Genomic DNA, 13,472 nt, shown 5'->3' with positions numbered 1-13,472 from the left:
GGAAGTGCTGAGCTCAGACGATGAGTCCTGGGGAGGGGCTGCAACAATCTAGCATGCAGAAGACTGAGGAGGGGAATGTGGGGAGCCCGAGTGGTAACCACTCACCCCCAACAAGCAAGGCAGTCAGGGAGCAAGAGGAAAGAGCCCACGAGGTGAAATTGCCAAATTGTGTGTGCGGTGGGGTGGGGTGGGGAGTGAGAGGTGGGTCGCTGCTGAACAGGCCAGAATAAGACAAGCAGCAAAGAGAAGCAGGCAACACCCCCTCCCTGCCCTGCCAAAGGCCAGAGGATGAACTTGTCGAAGATAAAATACAGCCATGAAACAGGAGCAGAGGTCAGGCGGAAGGGACGGTTCCCCAACCACAGAAAGCCAGCACCAACTGGGATTATCTGCCAGTCACTCATCCCAGGAGGCCTGACCGTCAGAGTGCGGCCAGGGCTCAGGCACAAGTCAGCCCTGCAGAGGAGAGAGCCCAAAGGCCTGGGACCTGCCCCTTCCCACCTTCCCCAGAGCCTGAGATGAAGGCTGGCGAGGCTCCCAGAGCTCCTGGTGGGGCTGCCTGTCCCCTCTGGACAGTGAGATCCCACGGCTCCCATTTACAGGGCTACTGGAACACACATTTTAGAACCAATTTTCTCTTCTGACCGAAATCCCAGGCCAGTGAGATCTGTGCCCAGCTAGGGCCTGGCACGAACTTTCCTTCCTATACTCCAAATAACATCAGCCCAAACCTTCTGTCACTCCTTCAACAATATTTATTAAGCTCTTATTATTATCTTCCTGGTGTTTTTATTTGTATTTTTTAAAGATTTTATTTATTCACTTATGAGAGACACACAGAGAGAGAGAGAGAGAGAGAGAGAGAGGCAGAGGGAGAAGCAGGCTCCATGCAGGGAGCCCGACGTGGGACTTGATCCCAGTCTCCAGGAACATGCCCTGGGCTGAAGGCGGCGCTAAACCAGTGAGCCACCAGGGCTACCCATCTTTCTGGTGTTTTACATGCAATCACTTCATCTAATCTTTCCCCAATCTTGTGATGTAGGCATTCTCATACCCATTTCACAGATAAGGAAACTGAAGTTCAGATAAGTTATACAACTACTGCAGGGGAGGGGGGTGCACAGAGGCTCCCATCTTAAGCCCAGATATGTCTTGTTCCAGAGATGTCCACCACACCTGTGATCTCCCAAATATTTTTTTTTAAATAAATTCTCTGTTCAACAACGTGGGGTAGACCTCACTACCTTGAAATCAAGAGTCACATGACATGCTTTACGGACTGAGCCAGCCAGGCACTCCAATCTCCCAAACATTTTGAGCATGTATTTTGTGCCAGGCCCTGAGGTGGGCTTGATCAAGAAGATAAACGAGACAGTCTCTGTCCTTGGAGGGTTTGTAGTCTAGTGGGGGAGACAGAAACCCCACAATACAGTGGCACAAGAGGGCCAAATGGGAGATGGTCCGAGTACCATGGAGCCCTTCTGACTATTCTGAGCATCACTGCCTGTCCAGTCCACCTCTACTTTCTTAGCTCCTTTGGTTCCTTCTCATAGGCCATTCTTCTTTTCTACCTTAGGCATTGGCTGCTGGCTTCCCTCCCATGTCTGTCTTCTGTCCACGGGGTCTGCACCCACACACCTGGCAGGGATCCTGGTACCCTACTTGCCTTGGAGGGGCCACAGTGGTTGAGTAGTTGCCTTTGGCTTCTGGGGTCTCAGAGAAGGAGCTAGCCCCTGACCACAGCCCTAGGCTTCCTCAGCTGGAAAATGGGCACAGGGGTCCAGACACGGAGCAGGCTGGTAGGCCCTAGTAAGGCTTTTATTGAAGCCTGTTAAAGGGCTTTGGGCTTCCTCTGATGAAAGGCGCTTAAGTGCATCTGGTTTTGATTACAGGGGAGGAGAAAGCCAGGCAGTCTCTCGGGGGTTGGACCAGTCATCTGGCTCTGCCTTCCTCCGGGCAGAGCTGGCTGCTGGTGAGGCCAGGAGGCCAGGTGTGGGGGGGTGGCAGGCAGGAAGCAGAGCCAGTACAAAAGCCCCCAACTCTCCAAGGCTCCTCACGGGAGCCCCTGGCTCTGCCAGGCATGAGTCCCCAAAACAGCACCGCGGCTCAGAGGTGCCAGGATCCCTTGAGAAAGTCAAGTTCAGAGTGGCTGCTGCCCACTCCTGACCACGTAGCTCTTTACTGATCACCTGCACTTCATCTCCAAAATACCCTCCCAAGAGCCCCTGACTGTCCAACAACCTTCCTGGACTGCTCCTCTCCCTCTGATGAAGTTAAAATAGACTTCTGCCTCAAGGATTTGCGCAAGCGACGAAAACTAAGGAAATGAAGACTTTCCAAAGTTGAAAACCCCTCAACGTTTTCTTTCTCCTTTTCGACTCGCAGATGATCATTTCCCATCAAACAGACATCGTTAAGGATTCCGCGTCCCTGTAACTGACAACATGCTGAATTAAAGGAAGAGTTTGATATTAAAATAACGCGGCCGTCCCAGGACGTCATCAGGCAGTCCCGGGCTGCTCACTGCCCAGCACCTGTCCCTGCGCGGGACTCCACGTGGGTACAAAAACTCTTGGGGGACCGGATGGGTTAAACGCAGTCCGCGGTTCTAGAAACGAAAATGCATTTTCTTATTCCCGCCCTGATTTAATCCTGCTGCGTGTTATTATTGTCAAGTCTCTTCGCACCACCGTTTCTAAAAAGAAAACCCGTGGGTCTGCGCGGCCCTTCGCCGCCTGCTCGGCTTTTATTGTGCACGCAGCCTGGTCTGTCTGCGTGGATTCAGCACGTCGTGACCGCTTCGCAGGCGCGCACGGACACCCTCGGATTGGCATTTCGAGAAGAGCTGGGTGCATTGTCTCAGTGGCGAGACGCACACACGCGCGCGCACACAAAGATAATAAAGGGCTGCAGACCTCTGGCCAACCCTCCTCGCAACCCGTAATTAGAGATGACCTTTGCGAAAGGCAATTAAAATATGGTAATGATCGATGCGCTCCCCCCCCCCTTTCCAAAAAGGGAAATACACAGGTGTTGGCTTCGGGAGGCTCCACCTGGCACGGCCAGGAGGCCTCCGCCAGCTCATGAATGAACTCTTTCTCTGGGGGAAGCTTCGATTCCCCGCTACCTACGCGAGCGCTGGCTCTCCTCCTCCCCTTCCCCTCCCCCACCAGTGCTCAGGCTGCCAGGAGCTTGCTGGCGGCGGCGGGGCTTTGTCATCGGAACGCACACACAGACACGCACACGCGCGCACCCGGCCACCACGGGACCGCGGCGGCCGCTGCGCTGTGTCCTTCCTCCCAGCGCTCCCCTCCCCGCCCACCCCCCCTTTTTAAGAGCTCCACCGAACCCTTTCTTCCCTCCTTTATGAAAGCGGTCCTTTTAATGGAGGAGCTAGGGAAGCATTTTAGGGGGTCCTCTCGCGGGGCGCGGGACGGCAGGGCTCAGGACGCGCGCGGAGAGGACGCATGGGCAGCTGGGCTTTGTTCTGTCCCTTGTCCTGGTCCGGAGGGCAGAAAAGTCTCCGCCGCGCTGGGGCCCACCGGCGAATTGGCGGCGCCTAACACCAGCAACCCCCCCACCTCCACCAGACTGGAACGCGAAATCCCCTCCGGAGTTCACTTCGGACTTGGGCCGGGTGGGGCGCATCGCCTCGGGGAGGGTCTCTGGTCCACAAGTGGCTCTCCTCATACAAGCAAATGTGCAGTGTCATTATGGTGGCTCCTGTTGCTCGGGCCCCGGGGTGCTCCGGCGGCGCGCGCACCCCATCCCTACACGGCAGGGAGGGCGGGCCCTGGGGCTAGGGCTTCCCCGGGGGCTGCGTGGAGGAGACGCCGCGTCCGGCCCTCCCGCACCTCCTGGCTGTCTTCTGAGACCGCGAGCACGGAGCCAGGGCGGCCTCTCGCCTTTCATTACCGGGCCTACGAAAGCAGCAGCCCAGGCAAATATGTAGCTATTAAAATTAATCGCCCTGCGTTGTCAGCTGAACATAATGCAAATTATTTATGGGCTGTCTGCGCAATATTTATCATCGTGCAGGCTCCAGGCGCTTCGTGCCTCCCGGCCTCCCCCGCCCGCCCGGCCCGCGCAGGTTGAAGCTGCGCACGGGCTGCAGCAACCTGGGGGCTCTGGGCACCAGAGTGGGGTTCCTAAGGTGAGGCCGCGCAGCCGGCTGCCCTCCAGGCCAAGAGCCTCATTTTAGGTTCTGACATTCATTCCACGTTGGTCGGAGGCCTACTACGTGCACAATTAGGAGGTGGGCGAAATGAGGGGTGGGGTGACCAATTTGGAGAAATCGGGGTGGGACAAGCTCAGGCCGAGGGGCGATGCAGGCGGGGGTTCCTCGGCTGCCGAAGTGAATTTTCCGTGGCTCAAGTCTGTCCTCCAACCCGGGAAACGTGTTTGTGGCAGCTGGATTCAGAGAAACCCAGAGCATCAGAGGTGCCCAACAGATCGGAGTGCTTAGGATCCTGTTGACGGGAACAGGAATTCGGTGTCCTTCGAGCCTCAAAACTTGTTTGCAGATCGCAGATAACAGATTAACTGCTAATTGGCAGAATCGGCCAACCATTTAGTTTATCACTGCTGGGGGCCCCTTGGTATTCGCTGCACTTTTTATATGTAAAAACAGCCTTGGTACCTCCTAAACGGCTTTTGTGTGGCTTTTGTTTCTCTTTCAAATACGGTGTTTTAAAAAACAGCAGCAACACGCCACCCCACCCCCTCTGCAACCAAGCCTTCTCGTTAAAAAAAAAAAAAAAAAAAAACCCAACCCAGGAGGAGAAATAATCTATAGGACAATCCCCCCCTACTGGTCGGCGCTGGCGTTAGGGCTTTTAAAGCAGATCGAGTAGCCCTGGGCTGCAGAGGTAAACAGGCTTTCTGCACCGCTGCTAAATGAATCACGAGGGGGAGGAATGGGACTCCCGGGCGGAGGAGGCCTCGGGATTCAGGCTGGGTGCCAGGGAGGGGAGGGTGCAGCAGAAGGGGCAGTGGGGTGGAGGCGAGTTGACCCTGTCCAGAGGCCTCAGGGCCAGGGAGGGGAGAGGAAGGTCGATGGGCGGTCCAGCCAGAGCATACCCCCCCGCCCCCGCGCCCCGCCTACAATCTGCTAGGCTGGGTGAATGCACGCCCAGGGCCTCTCTCCCCAGCGTGCCTGGGTGCCACCTGGGGCTGGTCACGCTGTGTGAGTCCATCTGTGGGTACAGAGGTCACGGGGCGCCCCCTCCCACACAGTTTGGGCAGCTCTGGGCCTTCAGGATGCGGAGGCAGGCCTAGGTCTTTCTTCTGATGTTCATTTTAAGCATATTATTACCAGTCGTCACTGTCCTCGCCCTGAACTCCAATGTCACCTCGTACTTAGATGACCCAGGCAGAGTCAGGGCCTACTTCCGGGGTCCTGCGGGGTGGAGTGGCTGTCTATGGCATCTGCTCTTCAGACTAACTGAAGGAGCCTGAAAGCTACTTTGAATTTTTATCTATTCTTCATCCCGGTTTCTCCTCCTCACAATGTGGTTTGAGCCAATTCGAGGGTCTTTTTTCTTTCTATTTAACCCTCCGCCCCCGTTTTTGACCGAGATTTTTCTTGCAACATCCCAAAGCTTCTCCCATCACTTCAGAAACTTACTTTGAAGCGATGAAAAAGAAAAAGAGGTTCACAATATTAAGTTGCTTTTGGATTCCCTTTTTCTTGTGCATTCCCGCACGGATTTGAGGAAGGGCTGCTTTTTTACTCTGTTTTGTTTTCTAATTATCAAATCACTGTGTTTTCTAGAGGAGGAGAGGCTGGGCGTTGATCCCGGTTAAGTGGAGGGGTCGTGCCCTTTTAACAAAGTGCTTTTGACACTGTGGGCCCCAGAATCCCACCTGAGCTGGGCAGGGTCACCGCCCTTGTTCCCATTTGGCAGCCGAGGAGCCTGAGCCCCTCCGCCCCCCAAGTTTTAGGGATCTGATCTTCCTCACTGAACTAGGGCCAGAAGCCAGATGACCCCGGCCTGCTCCTGCTTGCACCCACCCTCCTCCAGTTCGGTGTCTTGTAGCAAATGCCGCATCCATTTCTGAGCTCCATCTACCGGGCCACCCTCCGGCAGAGGCAGCCCCCCACTGCCTCCATCTGGGGCAGCTCCTCTCCAGCCTACAAACCACCCGGATCGGCTCTTACAGCCTCCTGTTTACTCACTTGCCTCCACCAAGTTAATTCCGACTGCAGACCCGGGAGGACAATTTTAAAGTGTTTCTGCAGACAGACCCTCTGGCCCCGCCGGAAGTGTTTTATGGACCTGTGAGCCGAGTTAATCCCAGGAGGGGCGGCAGGATTAGTCCCTGGTGTGGGTGGGGGATTCTTGTGTTAAGGTTTAATCCCCTTGGGAGGAGAAGAGATGGGGAGGGGGGGAATGGGGTGGCTTTGGAAACGGGTGCCCCCCCCCCATTAGACTCTTCGATTTTGGGGCGGGGCCGATGGAAACTGAGGCATGTGGCCCCGGACCTCAATATTTGGCTCGGCAGCCCGAGGGCACCTCGCGTCGAGCACCCTGGGAGCGCAGCAGGGACGTGGAGTGCAAGTGGAGAGAGCGCAGTTGTGTTTTTCTCCAGGTTTTATTCTCCCAGCCCTGTGGAAAGGAGGAGAGCCGCAACCCGGGGAGGGAGCCGGAAAGAAACACTTAATCACCGGCGTCTCGCTGCTCGTCACGCGAAGATGGCAGCGGCTCCCCTGGGTTTCAAGGTTCCGGGAAAGGCGTGTGTTCTGCCTCGAGGCGCGCGGGCTGCTGCGCTCCCTCCCTCCGCTCGGCGGCCAGCCCGGGCCCTCGGAGCCGCTCTCAACCGCCGCAGGGGCGGCTAGGCCGGCCGGCCTGCCCTTCTGCGGCCCCGGCGGTGGCCAGGGCAGCCGGGCCGAGTCGTCGCGTGCAGAAAGTAAAGGCTGGAGGAGGTGGAGATCTGATCGCCCAGCGCCGGCTCTGACCACGAACCCTCCAGCCCCACCCAACACACACCCTCACGCCGGCCCAGGCACGCAGGGGCAGGGGCGTCAAGCTGCGGCCAATACAAGACCTGCAGGGTTGACTCCTATTAGCGGTGGCCGGAGGCCAAGCCGGCCTTGGCGGGAAAGGGGATTTATCCCCAACCCCATCCACGCGCTCACCCCATTGTGTGTGTGTCCTCCCCCCGCCCCCGCCATTAGGAAACACGGCGCACAGGTCCCCGCCAGCCGCCGCCAGGAGGGGGTGGGGTGGAGGGGAGATTCACAGGCCTGGCTGCGGGCCCCGGGGTGCGGCGTGCTCACGGATGCCCGGGAAGAGGAAGGCACCTCGGCCCCTCCACCCTGACTCCACAGCCGGCGCAGCACACAACCGCCGAGGGCTTCCGAAGCGCCCTAGCGGGAGGGAGGAAGGGAAGGCGGAGGCCCGGGCGGCCGGCTGTGCGCTTGGAACCCGTGCTTGCGCGTGCGCGCGCGTGAGTGTGTGCCTGCGCGCGCTCTCGCCCGGAAAGGGTGTCCCGTGTTTACGAGAGGCAAGGTGGGTGTGAGCAACCCACAACCAGCCATCCCCGCGGGGACTAACTGGCTGGCCTCTCCAGCCTCCCGCCATGGGGCTCCAGGCCCGGGACTGGCGGTTCAAGAGGAGGGGAGCCAGGAACTGCGGGCTGCGCTAAGACATCCATCCAGTCCTGCGGGAGGAGCCCAGGGATCGAGCCGCCCCCACAAGCGTCCGTTTAGCCCCGCCTCCCGAGACCACTGACACTTTGTGATAAGGAGTTCCTCCGCAATCGGCTGTTCCCAGCCCCCAGTCACCTCCGGTAGTCGTGACCACCGGATGCTATGCGGCAAGATCGGGCATGGGGCCTTTGCACTGCCTTCTCTGACCCCTTCTCCAACGCGGAGCCACAATAACGTGCTTCTGTATGAAGACCCGAAACTTTCTTTTGCTAAATAAGGGCCAGATGTTGGGCCTTCACCACTCTTTCCTTAACTTTTTCCTTTAGAAGGTAGGGGTTCAGGCAGTCGACCCCGACGACCCCGAAACATCCCCCAAAGGGCTCGCCTTCACTACCCAACACTGGAGAGCACCAGAGCTCTGCCTCCCTCCCTCGGGGCAATCCCTGCCCTATCCTAAACTGTGTTGCTTTGGCCCAGCTGCTGAACAGTTCTGAGCTTCAATGACCTCATCTGTAAAAGGAGGCCAACAACAGTGTCTAATTCACAGGGTTGTCTTGAGGATAATGAGTTAACATGTAAAACACCTAGAGCACTGCCTCTCAAACAGTGCTATGATGTGTTTGTTGTTATAATTCGGTACTCTCTTTTTGAAAACGGCCAGGTTAAAGTTCCCAAAGGTCCATATGGAGGCAGGGATTTGGGCAGGGAGGAGAGGGCACTGGTAGCCAAACAGAAAAGGCCAGAAGGCAAGATGGGCTCAAACTGTCTGAGCTACACTTTCCCTTAAAGGCCTGAGTGTGTGGTGGTGATGTAGGGAGGAACGTGCGCTTTAATGGTGCTCATTTAGACTGGATTAATGGGAAGCTTCTGCCAGGGCTCAGGCACCATTACCCACCATCCTCTCCCTGAGGCCTTGGGTAAACAGCACCAGTGGAAAGAGGACCTCCAGTAGACTCTCCCAGGCCACCTTTCTTTTCTTTTTTTTTTCTTTCTTTCCTCTTTTTTTTTTTTTTTTTTTTTTGATGGCTCAAAGCCACCTCCTATAAATCAGTTCTTGGAGGCGCTGGGCAAAAGCCACATCCTCTGGGGATGCACTTTAGCCAGAGTTTAACACCGGTCCAGGCCTGGAATGTGGCAGGCCTAGTTGCTGGGCCTCATTTTAGGGACACATAAATGCACTACTATTTATGTCCATAGAATTGGTCAGATATCTAATTACAAGAAGCTTCCCATTTCCTTTGAAATGGGGTCTCCTGTGTGATGGTTTGGAGCTGGGGCAAAGAAGGGTCCGAAGAGGCCTCAGTGCCCCTGGCTCCCAGGCTGGGCCTCTCTGGGTCACTCATAATTCATTAGGTGGGACAGCCTTTTCCTTTTCAGAGACAACGCAAATGGCCTTTGCCTTACGTGGCTGCAGGCGTTTGCCTAATCACTGAAATGTGCTGGCGGTGCGCTCTCCCTCTTGGTTGATCCTTATCGGAACTGTGCGTGCCAGGCTGCCAGCCCCGGGGGAAGACAAAGACGGGGCTGCCTCCAGGTCTTTCCCCCGAAGCCTCAGGGTCACCTACAGGGCTTCCCCTCTACAGCCTCCGGCCCCCAAGCCGCTGCCCGAAACACAGCCGCAGCCCTATGTCAGAATTCCAGTTCTCGAGCGCCACCCGGAGAGCTCACATTTCCCCTCTTTCGAGGCCGCGTGGTGCGCCAGCGAGAGATTAAAGGTGGTGGCAGCACAAGTCTGGCTGCGGGGGGTGGGGGACGACGCGAGAGGGGGCGGGCGGTTTCCCCGCATCCAGCTGCACGTTCGCAGGAAAAGAAAAAGCTGAGAAAAAACTTGGGCTTTAAAAGCCCAAACCCAGGGCAGTCTACTAGTAAGTACAAACAATCCCAGACAGGAGTTTGCAAGGAGTAAGCAACCTCCAAATAGAAACTACAACTAAAATAAATCCCTTTTTAGAGTTATATTAAAAGTCCTCCACGGTGCAGTGCAAAAAGGGGAGCGCGCCTTGTTAGGACACACACGGCCGTGCCAAGATACATCGTGCTCAGCCCAGCACCTCCTGCGCATACGTTTAATACTAGGCAAAAAAACGAGGTTCTCATCCGCATCTAGTAATTAACCAGTTCTCCTAGTATTTATAACTGACTCAACGTGTACTCGATTTAAAAAAAAAATGATCCTGCTCGAAAGATACATGGACGACCTGTATTGAGATAGGCTAAGTTCCCGTCGCTGTCTGACCACATTTGTCTAGTCTCTCTAAGAATCCACGTTTTCTAGCCCGGGAAGGGGCAGGCGGCCCTCGTGGCTTCCCCTTCGGCGGTTTCCTGGCGAGGCGCCCACCCTCCCCAAGCACCGGGAACGGAGGCGGCCGCATTAATACTCGCGGGCAGCCTGCTCTGACCTATACTGTCATTTTTTCCATCGGTCAGGATCGGGCTAGGGTGGGGGGGGGCGGTGGGTTCTCCTCCGAGGGGCTCTGCACGGATCATTGGGTTTTCCCCGGCGAACTTAACACGGAGGCAAAAGGGGCAGATGGAAACCAGGCCTCCGCTGGCCCGGCGCGCGTAAGCGCCGCACTCTGCAGCTCGACGCAAAGCCAGGGCTGGATTTTCGCGGCCCGGGCCCGGCGGCCTCCCCGCGCCGGCGCGAACCTCTCTCCCTCCGGCTGAGCAAACGTGCTCGCCTAATTCCGCCCTGGAGACAGCAGCTGTGCGGCGAGAGCAGGGGAGGGGTGGGGGGGGGGACTGCAACTTTTCCAACAGAAAGTGTATGCGCACAGGAGAGGTGAAGGCCCACCCCGATTCTGTGCACGTACCGACACAGCATCTAATCAGTGTCACTGCCAGGAATACGCTTCCGCGGCGGGCGACACCCCCGCCCCCGCCAACCTGCAGGAGGGAGGGGGGAATGCAAATGGCGTCTCACGTCGTCCCAGACTCTGCACAGCTCCCGCTGCCCCACGACCCCGAGCAGACGTCGCAGCGGGCCAAGCGCCGCCACCCTGGGGACACTGACACGCTGGCGGCCAGCGTCCCTCTCCTGCGTCCCGGTTTCGGGAAAAGGAACTAGCACCTCTCCCCGTTTCGAGGCCATTCCCCTGCCCCACGTCCGGAAAAGTCGCCCTTCCCCGGCTGGGGGGAGGGCCAGTGAGGGGACGCGGGAAACTTTGCGAGACAACTGTTCCGCGCCTTCCTCGCGTGGCGCCGGAGAGGAACGTGGGTGGGTTTCCCGTCCGAGGCCTGACCACGCAGCCCCACTCTTCCAGGCCTCGGACCTGGACCTCGTGGGCAACGGCGGCGGCGGTGGGATACATTTCAGGCCACGGGGCTGGGAGGGAGGACACCAGAGTCCGGCGTCTTCAAGGGCTCTGGCGGGTGGCCAAGTTTGTGTCCTTTCCCTCCCACGCTGGAGTAGCGCGCGCCGCTTGGGGAAGCGTGAGACTCCTCACCCCTGGCCACGAGGCCACTCCTGTCTTCAAGGTGGGCCGATGGTTTCTCTACAGCACCCTCCCCCGCTCTGCGGCCGCCTCACGGCTCGCAAGCCCCCGGGGAGTCCCCAGAGACGGCCGCGCCTTCACTCGCCGGCTCTTCCGGGGGAGGGGGAGGCGTGTGTGTCGTGTGCACCACGGCTCGGGCTCGCACCCTCCGCGGAGCCACCTCCGCAGCCCTCCCGGGCCATAGCCTCAGCCGATCCCCGCCCGGAGTCGCCCGGCGGGATGCAGCCTCCTCCACGCGGAATGGGGCGCCCCAAGGACGCAGGCAGGGATGGCGGTTCCGGTCGTTCCGGGGTTTGCGTGCAAGAAGAAAACAAGGCCGGCGACTACGAGATCGGCGCCTCCATTCTCGGGGTTCGGACGCCCGCGCGGTCTCCGCGTCGGTCCCGCTATCACCACTCCGGCCTCGGGGGCCCGCTTCCGCACCGCCCCCCCCCCCCCCCGCAGCAATTCCTCGTCCCGCCCGCGCCGCACCACGCGGAGCGCCGAGCACCCGGGCTCCCGCACCAGCAGCCCCCGCTCCTCCCCGTAACTCCCGCGCCCGCCTCGCCCGGGGCTCGGGGCTCGGGGCTCGGGGCTCGGGGCGCCGTTCGCTCTCAGCGCCCGGAGCACGCCGGTTCTACCCTCGGCTGCGAAACCGCCACCCCCGCCCGGACGGGCCCTTGTCCCAGCCTGGCTCCCCCGCCAGCTGCGCCGCCACCGCCGCACGTGACCCGCCCCCGTCGTGGCTTCCGCTGAGCTGCCTGTTCCGGAGCACAAACAATTTCTGCTCTTACGCGGGGTCTCTCGGGCCCTGGCGTCCTCCCCTCCCTGCCCCCCCTTCCGGGTACGAGAACTCAAAACAACTCGCTGACCTTCGGGCCGACCAGCTCCTGCTTCCACCGACTCCGGCATTCCGTTCGAACCCAGCCGCCGCGGCTTCTAAGATTTCACTCCGCGCTGGGCTGGGGGGAGGGGGTGATTTCTCCAGGAGGGGGTGTCTCAGATCGAAAGAGCCACTACACGCTCCTTCCTCTCCTCCGAAGTGAGTTTTTAGACTATCCGGAGGCCCCGGGGAAATGCTTGCAGCAGCGCGAAAAGAAACCACCCCACTGCCACCACACACAGACAAACACACATACACACGCACATGCCGCCTTGACTAGTGTCTGACCCGATTTCCAGGGTCACGGCCCAGCGGCAGAGGGCCTGGTCAACCTCAGACATACTACCCAGCGGTGGGCCCGTGGCACCGATCAGAGCTGGAGTGGGATGGAGAGAGTGCGTCAAGTAATGAATAGTAGCTCCCACTTCCGCTTTGTGCTAGTATTTCAGAACCCCCAACTTCGCAGATCAAGAAACTGAGGCATAGAGAAAGATCAGTTATATAACTAGCTCAGGATCACCCAGCTAGTTAAATGACTTGGTGAGAATTTGAACCAGGTCACGCAGAGTCCAGGGTGGTTAAACATTATGCTGTAGTGCTCTCACCTTGGAATCAAAAAGACCCATCTGCAAAAGCTAGTATTCACTTGCGGGCTCTATGTTTTTGCAGGACGCATTGTGGTTGGCACCTAGTGGTCACTCAAATGCTGGTGGAATCAATGAGTGGGTGAATGATTGATAGAATCGGTGCAAGTGATTTTCCAGAAAGTAGCCTTGACTATTGTTTCTCCCGAGATGATTGTCCTGCCTTAATAAAATCTCTGGTTTTTGAGTGTTAGCAGGTAACAGGAAACTTATTAAAAAATATGTTAACCTCCCACCCCTCCCTCCCAGCCAATCAGCCTGGCAGCATTTGAACTTGCTGGGGCACATACCCAAAGCAGCTTTTACTTGGTGTCAGCCATTTCTCTCCCACCGTGTTCTTTCTCTGGAGGCTTCTGCTCAGGGTCAGGCAGCCTGGAACCGCATTTGAGGTGATTCAGAACATATAGCAAGAAGGAAGGAGTGTATACCCACCAAACATGGCTCATTGGCCTCCCTTCCACAGGCGGGTTGGTTGGGGAAGCATGGTTTGCAGCTCAGTGGTTCTTTTTTGAATTCATGGACCACGTCAGGACCACCACCATCACACAGTCACCGCCCTCACCAGCTGTGAGGCCACATCTGTCTGAAGGCAGACAGCTCTGAGATGCTCATCAGTGGGACCAACAGCTGCCATTTGGAGACCTGCCACTTGGCCCTCTGTGCTGTCCCCCTCCTTCCGGTGGCCCCTAACAGAGGATGCGACCAAAAAAATTTGTTTCATCTATTTAGATAATCCCATAGAATGTACTTTTATACTGTATTGTTATTCTTCCCTCCTAATTTTCTAAACCTGACCAGTTGTCCCTTCTATGCTACTGATT

General features: G+C 57.7%; 1 protein-coding gene across 1 annotated transcript in view; it reads right to left on the bottom strand.

The window, feature by feature from the left end:
- BCOR (BCL6 corepressor) overlaps positions 1-12,122 on the bottom strand; it is a 114,246-nt gene extending 102,124 nt beyond the window's left edge. The window contains exon 1 of the mRNA XM_072817590.1: positions 11,997-12,122. The gene's annotated coding sequence lies outside the window, so the exon portion shown is untranslated. The remainder of the gene's footprint in view (positions 1-11,996) is intronic.
- Positions 12,123-13,472: the final 1,350 nt, after the last annotated feature.

Source organism: Canis lupus, chromosome X, assembly GCF_048164855.1.
Source record: "Canis lupus baileyi chromosome X, mCanLup2.hap1, whole genome shotgun sequence".
NCBI classification, from domain to species: Eukaryota; Metazoa; Chordata; class Mammalia; order Carnivora; family Canidae; genus Canis; species Canis lupus.
This window is presented reverse-complemented; position numbering and strand designations above follow the sequence as displayed.